The sequence below is a fragment of the Erinaceus europaeus genome, chromosome 14 (assembly GCF_950295315.1).
Source record: "Erinaceus europaeus chromosome 14, mEriEur2.1, whole genome shotgun sequence".
In the NCBI taxonomy this organism is placed as follows: Eukaryota; Metazoa; Chordata; class Mammalia; order Eulipotyphla; family Erinaceidae; genus Erinaceus; species Erinaceus europaeus.
Window position 1 is genome coordinate 55,977,589 of NC_080175.1, and position 13,677 is coordinate 55,991,265.

The 13,677-nt window shown below is 39.7% G+C and overlaps 1 pseudogene; it reads left to right on the top strand.

Moving 5' to 3' along the window:
* Positions 1-7,393: 7,393 nt before the first annotated feature.
* LOC103113429 (uncharacterized) overlaps positions 7,394-13,677 on the top strand; it is a 48,895-nt pseudogene continuing 42,611 nt past the window's right edge.

The window sequence follows — 13,677 nt, forward strand, 5'->3', positions numbered from 1 at the left end:
AAGAACTATGGGTACTAGACAACATCACAAGGAATAATACTCACAGCATAGAAATGCCACAAAGAGAAGAGAGAGCGCAGAAGCAGAAGCATTATTTGAATAACATCAACTGATATTCTCTCACAGTGGAAAAGGAGATAGATCCTCTAAATCCAGGAAACTCCAAGAGTTTCAAACAAAATAAAATTAACGTTATACCTAACAAAGTACATAATAAAGTGGCAAAGATAGAAGAGATAGAGAAACTTTAAAAAATATCAAGAAAAAAAGTGGAGTCAAGTATAAAGGAATCCACGTAAGACATGAAGTTGATTTCTCAACAAAAATTCTAAAGGTCAGAAAAGACAGAAAACTCTCTCTACCTAGGTGATCACTCAGGCTTGAGGGTGTGACAAAGAACTTTCCACATAAATAGCAGTTTAGGGAATTCATTACTAAATGAACCCTACAAGAAATATTAAAAGAATATATAAGATGGAAATATAGAATGAAACCACTATATAAGGAAAATAAAGAAACAAAGCAAGGGATACAAGCAAAGTCAAAAAGAGAACAGTCTTTGGATTCTACCAGATAAGCTAGTTAACCAAAGAGAATAAATGGGAGAGTAGAATTGGCTTGCCAGGGTGGAGGGGGTTCCATTGAGCTTTTTTAGAGGGACATTGATGCTTATGTGGTAAATGTGGGATAAGCACGTGTTTCAGAGAGGTGTGAACATACATATTCTAAAGCATTTGTATTCTTGGAAACCAAGGTAACCTCAAAATTAGAAATTATTCAACTCTTTGATGTTTGGGCATGAGGCCTAGACATCCAGTGTGTTCTGCTATGCACTTAAATTGTAAACCATATATTTTGTGCACTTATGTGCTTGCTCTGGCCAAACTGTGAAGACAGATATTTCAGTTCGCTTGAAGAATATGCTGAGATAGTTAAAAAATATAAATAAGTAAGATTTTATCCAAGAAAAGAAATAATAACCATGGATTAGGTGAGAAGTGGCTAGATTTTGAAGACAAAGTTCATGTAATGATTGAGAGAAAAAAGTAGTAAAGGATGATTCCATGATTTTCAGCTTGACTACATGAAGAGTATGAAAGGTATTGATTTGGAGGAGATTTCAAAATTTAATTTTAGAATGTTAATGTTGAGAGAACCAAAATCATCTCAAGAGACTTTCAAGTAGGCAGGCATATATATGAGTCTGAGATTCAGAGGGAAGTGAGGTCTAGGATAGAGTTATGAATCTCAGAGTTATTAGCATATAGATGGTCTTCTAAGCCACGAAACAAGATCATTAATGGAGTGAGTTAGAAAGAAAGAAATCTAAAGATTGCAGTCTTAGGATACTGATATTAAAAGACTAGAGTGGAGAAATGAGTAGGGACTGCAAACAAGATGATAAGATAAAGAGAAAACTGATGAGGCATTAAGTCTTAGAAGCCAAATGAAGAGAGAGCACAGTGGGCAGTGGGTAGAGTAACTCTATGCTCCAAACACAATGTATCAAAGACACAAGGGCCAGAGATTGACTGTTGGATTTATTCACTTGAAAGGCATTAGTGACCTTGCAATATGTAGTTTCAGTAGCACAAAAACATTATTCAAGTGAGTTCCAGAGATTCTGGGGAGAAAATTAGAAGCAGCAAGCATAGACAATGTTGAACACACATACTGTAGTGGGTATAAAACAATGAAAAGTCTAATGAGGGAGAACTGGGCTGCATAGTGCTTTGATTTGTGTTAAAGTGGAAGAAATTATAACTTGTTTATGTCTTTGTGGTGGGCTTTCAATAGAGATCGATGATGCTGAAGATGTTCCAGATCAATGGCTCTGAATAGAGACAAAGGAATAATATTTAGTTCACACTCACCAGTGTGTCATGGATCCCCACCTCCCTGGAGCCCTACCCTACTAGGGAAAGATAGAGATAGGATGAGGGTATGATCCACCTGCCAATTCCCATGTCCAGTGTATAAGTAATTATAGAAGCCAGAACTTTCACTTTCTACTCTCCATAAAGATCTTTGGTCCATACTCCCAGAGGGATAAGGAATAGGAAAACTTCTTTTTTTTAAATCCCTACCTTTATTTATTTTTTTAAAATTCAAAATATCAAAGTTTTTTTTTTATTAAAGAAAGGAGACATTAACAAAATCATAGGATGGTGGGGTACAACTCCACACAATTCCTGCCTCCCAAATAGGTGGTGGGAATGGTATTTATGTACACTCCTAGTAAAATGTAGTCATATAAATCACTAGTTAATTAATATGAGAGGGGGAAAATTAATTGTATGTCTCGAAATTTTTAAAACACAGACTGAGTCTTTTTAATATATAGGCTGTGTATTTGATATGCAGACTCTCTCAAAAGCCTAGACCAAGTAGATCAGAAGCAACCAATAGCACAGCTATATATAAGATACCGGGTACTGTACAGCAAACCCTAACAAAAGGACTTTTCAAAGTTAACCCAATTACCAAATAATGTGATGATAACATTAACTATCGATTGTCTTTTTTTTGAACCCTAAGACAGCAGGAACCTCACATCTCCACTATAGAGCCTCTACTTCCCCCAGTCCTGGAACCTTAGGATAGGGCCCACTTTCCCGTATGCCTCTCCCAATCCATATCAAATAATATTGAACCTGCCGATTGCAACCTAATAAACACAATGATTGCCACCTCAACATGCTTCACTTCAGACTGTGTCCAGAGACTTCACGTGTGGAATGATAACCCTTTAGCTTCATTACTTGGGTGAGACCTTTCCTTTCATAGTATACTTTAATTCCATCTCAGGTGGTTCACTTTCTAACAAAGTCCCAAAACTTAGATATAGACCAGGTTCTGTGAGAGAGAGCATATGTTCACACATATCCATAAACTACTGCAAAATATATACCTGAAAGGAGAAGTACACTAGAGTTTGCAGTGAGTACCCCCCTAACACTTCCTCTCCACTATTCCAAGCTTTGGATCCATGATTGCTCAACAATTTGTTTAGCTTTGTATGTTAACTCTCTTTTCAGTCACCAGGTTCCAGATGTCATCAGGATGCCGGCCAGGCTTCCCTGGACTGAAGACCCCACCAATATATTCAAATTTAATGCAATACCCATCAAAGTTCCACCAAGCTTGTTTAAGAGAATAGAACAAACAGTGCAATCATTTATCTGGAACCTGAAAACACCTAGAATTGCCAAAACCATCTTGAGGAAAAGAAACAGAAATGGAGGCATCACACTCCCAGAAATTAAACTATATTATAAAGCCATCATCATCAAAACAGCGTGGTACTGGAACAAAAATAGGCACACAGACCAGTGGAACAGAATTGAAAGCCCAGAAATAAATCCCCACACCTATGGACATCTAATCTTTGATAAGGGGCCCGAAGTATTAAATGGAAGAAGGAGGCTCTCTTCAATTAATGGAGCTGGGAAAACTGGATTGTAACATGCAGAAGAATGAAATTTAATCACTTTATCTCACCAGAAACAAACATAAACTCCAAATGGATCAAAGACCTGGATGTGAGACCAGAAACAATCAAATACTTAGAGGAAAACATTGGTAAAACACTTTCCCACCTACACCTTTAGGACATATTTGATGAATCAAACCCAATTGCAAGGAAGACTAAAGCAGAAACAAACCAATGGGACTACATCAAATTGAAAAGCTTCTGCACATCCAAAGAAACTATTAAAAAAACAAAGAGACTCCTCACAGAATGGGAGAAGATCTTCACATGCCATACATCAGACAAGAAACTAATCACCAAAATATATAAAGAGCTCAGCAAATTAAGCACCAAAAAAGCAAATGACCCCATGCAAAAATGGGCAGAGGATATGAACAAAACATTCACTACAGAGGAGATCCAAAAGGCTAACAAACATATGAAAAACTTCTCTAGGTCACTGATTGTCAGAGAAATGCAAATTAAGACAACACTAAGATACCACCTCACTCCTGTAAGAATGGCATACATCAAAAAGGACAGCAGCAACAAATGCTGGAGAGGATGTGGGGACAGATGAACCCTTTTGCATTGCTGGTGGGAATGTAAATTGGTACAGCCTCTGTGGAGAGCAGTCTGGAGAACTCTCACGAGGCTAGACATGGACCTTCCATATAACCCAGTAATTCCTCTCCTGGGATTATACCCCAAGGACTCCATAACACCCAACCAAAAAGAAGTGTGTACTCCTATGTTCATAGCAGCACAATTCATAATAGTTAAAACCTGGAAGCAACCCAGGTGCCCAACAACAGAGGAGTGGATGAGAAAGCTGTGGTATATATATATACAATGGAATACTATGCAGCTATTAAGAACAATGAACCCACCTTCTCTGACCCATCTTGGTTAGAGCTAGAAGGAATTATGTTAAGTGAACTAAGTCAGAAAGATAAAGATGAGTATTGGATGATCCTACTCATCAACAGAAGTTGAGTAAGAAAATCTGAAAGGGAAACTAAAAGCAGGACCTGAGTAAATTGTAAGTAGGGCACCAAAGACCCTGTGGTGAGAGGTAGACATGCAGCTTCCTGGGCCAGTAGGAGGTGGGAGTGGGTGGGAGGGATGGGTCATAGTCTTTGGTGATGGGAATGGTGTTTATATACAATCCTAGTAAAGTGTAGTCATATAAATCACTAGTTAATTAATATGAGAAGGGGAAAATTAATTGTATGTCTCGAAATTTTTAAAACACAGACTGAGTCTTTTTAATATATAGGCTGTGTATTTGATATGCGGACTCTCTCAAAAGCCTAGACCAAGTAGATCAGAAGCAACCAATAGCACAGCTATATACAAGATACTGGGTACTGTACAGCAAACCCTAACAAAAGGACTTTTCAAAGTTAACCCAATTACCAAATAATGTGATGATAACATTAACTATCGATTGTCTTTTTTTTGAACCCTAAGACAGCAGGAACCTCACATCTCCACTATAGAGCCTCTACTTCCCCTAGTCCTGGAACCCTTGGATAGGGCCCACTTTCCCGTATGCCTCTCCCAATCCATATCAAATAATATTGCACCTGCCGATCACAACCTAACCAACACAACGATTGCCACCTCAACATGCTTCACTTCAGACTGTGTCCAGAGACTTCACGTGTGGAATGACAACCCTTCAGCTTCATTACTCGGATGAGACCTTAGCTTTCATAGTATACTCTAATTTCATTTCAGGTGGTTAACTTTCTAACAAAGTCCCAAAACCTAGATATAGACCAGGTTCTGTGAGAGAGAGCATATGTTCACACGTATCCATAAACTACTGCAAAATATATACCTGAAAGCAGAAGTACACTAGAGTTTGCAGTGAGTACCCCCCTAACACTTCCTCTCCACTATTCCAAGCTTTGGGTCCATGATTACTCAACAATTTGTTTGGCTTTGTATGTTAACTCTCTTTTCAGTCACCAGGTTCCAGATGCCATCAGGATGCTGGCCAGGCTTCCCTGGACTGAAGACCCCACCAATATGTCCTGGAGCTCCGCTTCCCCAGAGACCCACTTTACTAGGGAAACAGAGAGGCAGACTGGGAGTATGGACTGACCAGTCAACACCCATGTTCAGCGGGGAAGCAATTACAGAAGCCAGACCTTCCACCCTCTGCAAACCACAATGACCCTGGGTCCTTGCTCCCAGAGGGATAGAGAATGGGAAAGCTATCAGGGGAGGGGATGGGATGTGGAGATTCAGTGGTGGGAATTGTGTGGAGTTGTACCCCTCTTACCCTATGGATTTGTTAATTTATCCTTTCTTAAATAAAAAAAAATAATAAGAAGAAAAGAATATGATGGTATGTGGGGCCAGGTGGTGGCACACCTGGTTGAATACACAAGGACCGGAGTTCAAGTGCCCCCTGTTCCCACCTGCAGGGGAAATGTTTCATGGATATTGAAACAATGCTGCAGGTGTCTCTCTCCCTCTCTCTTTCTTTCTGTATTCCCCTTCCCTCTCAATTTCTGGCTGTCTGTAGACAATAAAATAAAAAAGATAATAAAAGAACATTTAAAAAATATTGTTCTTTTTTTCTTTATTGGGGGATTAATGGTTTACAGTCAACAGTAAAATACAGTAATTTGTACATGTGGAACATTTCCCAGTTTTCCACATAACACTTCAACCCCCTCTAGGTCCTCCTCTGCCATGTTCCAGGACCTGATCCCTCCCCCCACCTAGAGTTTTTTACTCTGGTGCAATGCACCAAACCTAGTCCAAGTTCTGCTTTATGTTTTCCCTTCTGAATAAAACATTTTTTTAAAAAAAGAATATGATAATCTATATCATGCTTCTAGTTAGCAATAATTCTTCAGTCCTCAAAAATGCAATGAATATTTTTATATTTTGTGTACAAATAAAAGCATACAAGACAAAAATTTCCAAAACTTTTATTTTCCCATCCAATTAAGCTAAACATTCACAGTATTATCTACAAACACAGTAGGCCCTCTGAGCAAATTTGTTAGGCCAACCAGTCTACCTTATGAGACTGGCATACTGCCTACAGTACTAAGAGAAATTTGTGAATACACTTTATAACATAACCCCCATTCCCTTCATGTTCTGGAAAATTTGTTTTGCAATAAAAAATTCTATCATTTGTCTTGCAAAGCGCAAGGCAGAATTCCAATCAATGGTGCATTCTTTGAGCCAAGTTAAAGCAGGGATTCTGTAACATCCTGCTTGCTCTTTCTCCTAGGTTGAAAGTACAGATAAGAAGCAAGAGACTAGACACTACGGGACACAACACATAAGAACCACTTCAACTGGGGCTTGGTGGTGGTGCACCTGGTTGAGCACACATGTTACAATGTGCAAGGACCCAGGTCCCCACGTGCAGGGAGAAGGCTTCACTAAGTGTTGAAGCAATGCTGCAGGTGCCTCTCTGTCTCTCACCCTCTCTATCCCTCCCTTCCCTCTCAACTTCTGACTGTCTCTATCCAATAAATAAATAAAGATAATAAAAAATTCTAAAAAGAAAAGAACTACTTCAACTAAGTTTCAGTTAGATGCCAACAAATTCAAGAAATAACAGAACTGAAGGCAGAAAACCTTTCTGGGAAGCTGTAGACCCATTTGTTCTATTTTGCTATGGTTCTCATTGGTTCTTGTTTTTGGAGTTAAGGTTCAGTTACATTGTGGTTTAGACTCCTGGTAGGGGGTGGGGGTGGGGGATTGTTCACTGCTTGCTGTGGCAGGAGCACAAGAATCCTTTTGATGAGCTCTTAGAGATTGGTAACAATAACTCCTGAAGGACTATGTTGCTAGGTTACAGCTTGTCACCTGGTCACGGTGGGTGAATGCATATAAAACCCCTCCCACAGAGACTGCAGATTTTGGGGGACAGTTCTTGTCTCATGCTCCAGGAAACACAATGATGGAAAAGTAGCTTTGTGAAGACCAGAGGGATTTTTCTGTATTGCCAAGACATGTCGGACAGGTAAGAAAACAGAAATGCTCAGAGTAACTTTAGCCGTGGCTTGAGGGCAAACAAATAAGCAAGCATCATGTTACGGGATTCAATGTCAGTTAAAAATATAAAGTCTTGCCTGCAACTTGCTTTACCTGTGGCAGACATTAGGGTAGCTAAGCAAACCCTACCACTGACCACACTTCTTATAGCAAAGTGAGGCCACGAATGTAATTCAGTTTATTTTTTTATAAGTGATTTAATAGTGATTAATGAGCTGTGGGATATGAGGGATACAATTTCATACAATTCCCACTACCAGAGCATCATATCTTACCCCTCTTTTGGCAGTTTGCCTATTCTTTATCCCTCTGGGAGTATGGACCCAAGATCTTTATGGGGTACAAAAGGTGGATGGTCTGGCTTCTGTAATTGCTTCTCTGCTGGACATGGGCATTGACCAGTTGATACATACCCCCTGCCTGTTTCTATCTTTTCCTAGTGGGGTAGGGCTCTGGGGAGGTGAGTTTCCAGGACACAGACCTCCACGTGAAGTTGTCTGTCCAGGGAGATCAAGATGGCATCATGGTAGTATGTGCAAGTTGGTGGCTGATTTTCTTTTTTAATTTTATTGGTTAGACAGAGAGAAATTGAGAGGAAAAGAGAAGATGGAGGAAAAGAGATACCTGAACCACTGTTTCACAGATCAGGAAGCTTCCCACCTGACTGAAGGGGGCAAGGGCTTGAACCCCGGTCCTTATACATGGTAACATGTGCACTCAACCAGGTTTGTCACTACCCAGATGTACAGTTCAATTTCTGTGATCTTTGTTGCAACAGAGATAGTTGGGTTAAACTGTTTTAGTCATAGAATGTAGAATAAATCTGTGGAAGCTGAGTGAATTTCAGGGAAAAAAATCAGACAAGACAGATAAGAAGAACTAACAGTTACAGGCTAACATTTCTTTCCTTTTATTTTTTTATTACCTTTATTTATTTACTGGATAAAGACAGTCGGAAATCAAGAGGGAAGGGGGAGATAGAGAGGGAGAGAGACAGAGACACTTGCAGCACAGATTCACTACTCATGAAGCTTTCCCCCTGCAGACAGGGACCAGGGGCCTGATCCCAGGTCCTTGCACATAGTAACATGTGTACTCAACTAGGTGTGCCCCCCCCCCCTTTTGGAGCACTGCTCAGCTTTGGTGGTGCTGGGAATTGAACCTGGAACCTTTGGTGCCTTGGGCAGAACAGACTTTTAGCATCACCATTATGCTAGCTCCCCATTCCATAAATATCTTTTAGCTACATTTAAAGAAAATTGCCATCCCAAAAGAACAGTTTTCACTGGCTCATTAAAGTCTCAGGTTATACTGAGCAAAAGATCCAACCCCCAATCCTTGTCTTTTCCTTAATTCACTGTTAATGCATAAATGTTCCCCAAAGCCGACTGGAAAGCAAACTGTACAATTGGGGGAATGTGAGTTGAAAGTTTCTTGAATATTTTGTCTCCTTATGGGTCTGGAATTTGGCTCCTATTTTCAGAAAGTAGAAACTATATCTTTCATTTGCAAGATTAAGCACATTGTGGCACTGCAAGTGTTTGAAATGTATCCATAGCTTCCATCTACTGCCTCCAGTTAAAGGAATCATGCATAGGTGAGATTAAGGAGTGAAAACAGTCCTATTATAAGAGTTCTATTTGTGTTCTGTTCTGTTAGCCTGCACACTTCAAACAGTGCATAGACATTATGTTGATTTTAATACTGAAATTCATGATCTGGAGAACCAGGCTTGTTTTTAAAAGGCACATGTTTTTTGAAGAATTGCAACCCCCCCCCCCCCACACACACACACTGCTGGCTCACATTCCTTAACAAACTATACCAAAAGGGGGCTTTTTATTAGCAATACCAGGAAGATATCTCTACTATCAACATCGTTATTTGAAAAACATGTATTATTATAAAAGTAGTCTTTTTTAAATTTTGAAATGTTTATTCACATACTTGTCTTGTAAGAAAGAGATGCCAGAGCACTGCTTTATCTTATGATGTACTGAATATAAGACCTACATATTAGGAATGCACTCTAGCTGATAAACCATGTCCTTGACCACTGTAAAATTATTTTAGAGATAGCATGAAGAGTTCTATCTAGTCCATAACTTAAACTATGGTCTTTAACTTTGAGAAAAAAAAAAAAAGGAAGAATGGATGGAAAAGCAGGGGAAAAGAAGCTTCCTTAGTGCTAGAATTTGTTCAGTCACATGTCTGCACATTAGGAAGCAAGAGACTTACACTGTTTTTCTGAGCATGGTCGCTGTCTCTCAAGGTTTTATCAACTGTTCACAGATCACCTCAATTACATATCATTCTTTAGGATCTACGTTCTTCTCTTTTGCGATGTTTCATTTGGTTGCTTATAGTTGTATCAATATAGGAAAAGCAAAACTTTTCTCACATTTTGAAGGCCTTCTAATAAGCAGTTATACATGTGGTCAGAATAAAGTTATGAGAAAGTCTATAAAATCTGTAAAACACCAGAGGAAGTCAGACACTGTTTCTCTTATCTGAGAAGGAAGAGGAATAAGGAAGGATACTCCAAGTAGGAATAGATGTAGGTGTGACTTAGAATGGAAGTGAAGGCAGTGCTATAGAAGTGAATAAAAATGGGCAAAATAATAGGTAGATAGATAGATAGCATCAACCCATATCTATAACCTTGGAAGAACTATTGAAATTTTTAGTGGAGGAAAATGGGGACACAGAACTCTGATGGTAGGGAATAGTGTGGGAATATACCTACCCCTATTGTCTTATAATTTTGTAAGTCACTTTTAAACCATCAATAAAAAATTAAAGAAAAAATATATAAATATATTCTTGTGGTACATCTGGTTGAGTGCACATGTTACAATACGCGAGGACCTAGGTTTGAGCTTCCAGGTCCTACCTGCAGGCGGAAAGTTTTGTGAGTGGTGAAGCAGGACTGCAGGTATCTCTCTACTCCCTCCCTCTCTGCTGATTTCTGGCTGTCTCTATCCTATAAATAATAAAGATTTAAAAATATATATTCTTTTAAAAATGTTTTTATTTAAATAAAGGAAACATTGGGGAGTTGGGTGGTAGCACAGCTGGTTAAGCGCACATGGCGCAAAGTGCAAGGACTGGTAAGAATCCCAGTTCGAGCCCCTGGCTCCCCACCTGCAGGGGAGTCACTTCACTGGTGGTGAAGCTGGTATGCTATCTTTTTCTCACCTCGCTGTCTTCTCCTCCTCTCTCCATTACTCTCTGTCCTATCTAAAAACAACAACAACAATAATAACTACAACAACAATAAAAAACAACAAGGGCAACAAAAAGGAAAATAAATAAATAAATAAATATTAAAAAAAGGAAACATTGACTAAACCATAGGATAAGAGGGGTGCAACTCCACACAATTCCCACCACCAGAACTCTGTATCTTATCCCTTTATGTGATAGCTTTCCTATTCTTTATTCCTCTGGAGTATGGACCCAAGGTCATTGTGGGATACAGAAAGTAGAAGGTCTGGCTTCTCTAATTGCTTCCCCATTGAACATGGGCATTGACAGGTTGATCCATACTCCCAGCCTGTCTCTCTCTTTCCCTAGTAGGGCCCTGGGGAATGGGAGGCTCCAGGACACATTGGTGGTGGTGTCTGTCCAGGGAAGTCTGGTCGGTATCATGCTATCATCTGGAACCTGGAGGTTGAAAAGACAGTTAACATACAAAGCCAAACAAATTATTGACCAATCATGGACCTAAAGGCTGGAATAGTGCAGATGAAGAGTTAGGGGGTCTCCATTTTGTAGATAGCTAGTAGGCATTTTTAGTTATATTCCAAAGGGCCTGTGGCTATACTAGTGGTTTATTATTATTTTTTTTCCTGAGCTTGAAATCTGATATGCAGGTGGATCCTAATTATTGTCTGGGGAGATGATGTCATAGCTAGCAGAAGAAATAGAAAGCTGGATCAGGGAAGAGAGTAGCTCCCAAATATGGAAAAGGTGTATAAATGTGGTTGATTGTAAACCCCATAGATTTGATGTGATCTGGGGCCCATATTCAGCTTAGGAGCCTATGTGACCTCTGCATCCCTATAGATCTGAGTTCACATTCTGTGGTCATAAGTAGGAACATTCCAAGCTGCCCCAATATCAGGACCCATCTTCCTCAGGTGTAGCATAGAGTATATTGTTCAGCCTCCCTTCGGAGGATGGAATATTCTCTACCATTGTTGATCCAAGTTTAGGGAAAGGTCCTATGGTGTCCCACAAAGGGGTCTATTGTGTTGTTCCTGATAGAGATGACTGGTAACAATGGAGAGAGGGATTTATTTGAGGTCTAGGCCCATCATGTCTGTTTGGAAATTTCAGGCCTCCCAGACTAGGGCCCCAGCTGATGGGGTGGCCTGATAGTGACTAAAGAATCATTGTTAAAGTATGCCAGTCTCTTGCCCTTATTCAGCTTTTATAGCCCTTGCTTTGATAAGGTTAGCTTTGGAGTGCATGAGAGAACTATAATAGGAAGTAGGTGAGGAAGGTATCTAAGTCTAAGTAGACAGTATTTCATTATGAACTTGATACTGAGTCACTACAGACTATTGTGTATTTTTGCTTTCAGGTATATATTTTGCTCTAATTTATGGATACATGTGAACTCTATCTTATGGGACCTGGTCTATATCTAGGTTTTGGGACTTTGTTAGGAAGTGAACCACCTGGAATGGAATTAGAGAATCCTATGAAAGTAAAGGCCTCACCTAAGTAATGAGGCTGAAGGCTTGACATTCCAGGACTGACATCTCTGGACACAGTCTGAAGTGAAGCATGCTGAGGTAGTACTTATTGTGTTGATTAGGTTGGGATCGGCAGATGCAATATCATTTGGTATGAATTGAGAGAAGCATGCAGGAAAGTGAGCCCTACCCTAGAGGTTCCAGGACTGGGGGAAATATAGGCTCTATAGTGGTAGCGGGAGGTTCCTACTGTCTTAGGGTTTAAGAAGACAATAGATAGTTATTGCTATAATCACATTATTTGGCAGTTGGGTTAACTTTGGCATATACCTTTGTTAGGATTTGCTCTATCATACTGATACATGCTGTATCATGATACATGCTGTATCATACTGTATCATGATACATGCTGTATCATACTGATACATGCTGTATCATGATACATGCTGTATCATGGTGCTGTATCACCATAATTTATGTCCTTTGACATCCTTATTTGAGTTTCCCTTTCTGTTACTCTTTCTCAACTTCCGTTTATGAGTGGGATCATCCCATATTTCTCTTTATCTTTCTGACTTAGCTCACTTAACATAATTCCTTCTAGCTCCATCAAAGATCAGAGAAGGTGGGTTCATTGTTCTTAATAGCTGCATAGTATTCCATTGTATATATATACCACAGCTTTCTCAGCCACTCATCTGTTGTTGGGCACCTGGGTTGCTTCCAGGTTTTAGCTATTATGAATTATGTTGCTATCAACATAGGTGAACACATATCATTTTGGTTGGGTATTATGGAGTCCTTGGGGTATATCCCTAGGAGAGAGATTACTGGGTCATATGGAAGGTCCGTGTGTAGCCTTGTGAAAGTTCTCCAGACTGCTCTCCAGAGAGGCTGTACCAATTTATATTCCCACCAGCAGTGCAGAAGGGTTCCTCTGTCCCCACAGCCTCTCCAACATTTGTTGCTACTGTCCTTTATGTTGTATGCCATTCTCACAAGGGTAATCTCAATGTTGTCTTTATTTGCATTTCTCTGACAATCAGCGACCTGGAGTAATTTTTCATGTGTTTGTTAGCCATTTGGATCTTCTCTGAAGTGAATGTTTTGTTCATATCCTCTGCCCATTTTGGATGGGGTCATTTGCTTTTTTGTTGCTAAGTTTGCTGAGCTCCTTGTATATTTTTGTTACTATATGGAATGTGAAGATCTTCTCCCATTCTGTGAGGGGTCTCTTGGTTTGTGTGATAGTTTCTTTGGCTGTGCAGAAGCTTTTCAATTTGATGTAGTCCCATTGGTTTGTTTCTGCTTTAGTCTTCCTTGCAGTTGGGTTTGTTTCATCAAGATGTCCTTGAGGTTTAGGTGGGAAAGTGTTCCACCAATGTTTTCCTCTAAGTATTTGATTGTTTCTGGTCTAACATCCAGGTCTTTGATCCATCTGGAGGTGATTTTTGTTTCTGGTGAGAT